The sequence below is a fragment of the Uloborus diversus genome, chromosome 1 (genome assembly GCF_026930045.1).
Source record: "Uloborus diversus isolate 005 chromosome 1, Udiv.v.3.1, whole genome shotgun sequence".
Lineage (NCBI taxonomy): Eukaryota > Metazoa > Arthropoda > Arachnida > Araneae > Uloboridae > Uloborus > Uloborus diversus.
Genome location: NC_072731.1, coordinates 223325415 through 223327751, shown reverse-complemented (window position 1 = coordinate 223327751; position 2337 = coordinate 223325415).

Sequence of the window (2337 nt, the reverse complement as noted above, 5' to 3'; positions counted from 1 at the left end):
TGCATGTCAACCTTTATGCAATACTGAGGCAAGATATTTTGCTTACTGGGTTACTATTAAACGAGTGAAAATTTGAAGAAATACAGAAAAAGCAATTCTAGTTCTCATTAGTTGCAAGGCATTCACCAAATATCCTAAATAAACAAACAAACCACTGACGTAGACCGGAAGTAGCGAGTCTTATTTCCGGTTAAGCGCCAATCTCCATTGCTAGAGATAGGGGTTCATAGCGAAAGCGATTTTGTTGTGCTTCTTTAAAAAGCAGAATAATTCTGCGTATTTCAATGCATTAAATGAGAATGACAAACTTAGTTATTGTTAAAAATTATCTTTCAATGGCTGTGACCTTACCGATCCTTTAGTAGATGGATGGCGAATCTATTGCTAACGATTGATGTTTACAGTGTTCAGGCAATTTTGTTTTCTTTCAGTTCTAGGTAGAATCATGTCTTTTGCGTATTTTAATGCTTGAAATGAGTATAATAGGCTTTGCTACTCTCAAAAATTGTCGATCAACGGATCTGATTTTCCTGAACCTTTAAATACAGAAATAAGGAAAAAAAAAAAAAAAAAAAAAACGAGTCTTATTCGTTTGTCGATCATTACCGTGATTTCAATGATAAGCATTTATGAATACCTCCAAAACAGAAATAAAGTTGATACAAAGTCTGCTTTCAAGAATCACAAATCTACTGGATTGCAAGTATGTTGTGAATTGTAATTCCTATTCTTAAGTTGAAGAGCTATTTTTTCAAAGATGGAAGCTTTTCTGCACTGTGTTCACACAGAATGGCTATGACAGGGAGTTTTGGTGTCATATTCAATCAATTCTCCTGTTGTAGCTTTTCAGTTCACACACACTTATTGGTTTACAGTTGCTACCTAATTTTCAGGTTTGATATTTAATATATTTTATTACATATTTGTTCATCACTTTTTTTTTTGTTTAATCAACTTGCTTCTGTAGCAAGATTGATAGGCATAAAAAAATTGAAAGATAATAAAATTTAAATTTAATCTCCGAGTGCTTTCTCCTGCGTTAAAATTGCTTTGAATGTAATACCAATAGCTGTACTATGATACTATACTATAACTTTAATTAATGTGTTTGTTTACCGATTGTCGAATATCTAAATTTATTTACAATTTAGAGCGCATAATATTAAAGTACCGTCAATAACTCGAAGTCCCAAGAGACGGGTTAAATGGTTCGAGTTATTGATAGTTCGAGCTATGGGAAGTTTTATTCTCATGAGGTAATGAATAGTGGTTCTTTATTTTAATCACACAAATCAAACTGTTTTGAAACCGTCAAAACACTGGAAACTTTCAGCTTTGCAGGAAGCAAATAAAAAATTGTTCAGGTTGAGTTTTTCTAATAATCAATTTAATATAGATCAATATAGATCTTCACGCATTACAGTAAAAATACAAAGCTGATGAAATTAAGGTGTTTCCAGCTCGTAAATACATCGCACAAAGTGTGTTTACTACATAATATTCATTAAGATTCAATCCTTTCGCTTTAAAGCATTGGCTTTGATTCGACGATCAGGACCTTTAGAAATTTGAACATCTTTATTTCTGACATCTTATTTGCTCCTGTCCTCATGCTGTACCCGAAAGCAGAACAATATCCCCCCTCCATATTGTTTACCCCAATTTTCAACCGTAGTTTCAAAAATATTGGGACCCTTTCTGGCTCGGACCCGGCCAACAGGTGTCCCTTCTCCCCCTGTGCACGCCTCTGCCCTCCCCCTCCTCCCCTAAAACTCTTATAAACATACTCTGCACCGATTTCGATCCAGGGACTCCTCAAGGGCCGGTCTAGGAAGATTGGGCGCCGAGCACTTTGGACGCCGAGCATTTTGAGTGCCGGAAACTTTGGGCGCCGAACACATTGGGCCAATGTTTCCGGCGCCCAAAGTGCTTGGCGCCCAATGTTCCCAGTGACCAATTCTCTTGGGTGTGTGTGATGTGTGTAATGTAGACACGTGCGCGCGTGTGTGTATGCCAGGGAGGTTAAAGGTGTATGCATGTGGTATAGTAGATGTGTTGTGTGTAGGAGCATGTGTGTTGACAGTGCTGGTACATTGGTGGGGACAGTAGTGGATGAGCAGTGGCCGGTGGATGGTTTTGCTGCAGATGCCCCGGTGAACTGTCAAATGAAAAAAATAATTAATCGTGATTTCTCAAGCACGTTTATAAATGCTTTTGTTGCACGTGAGTTCATCATGTCTTCTGAGAACACTAAAATCACATGTTTTATTCTGCTATGGACCACCCGTTAGTGTAGCCTAGAGTCCCTTTTTCATATAGGGACTCTAGTGTAGCCTA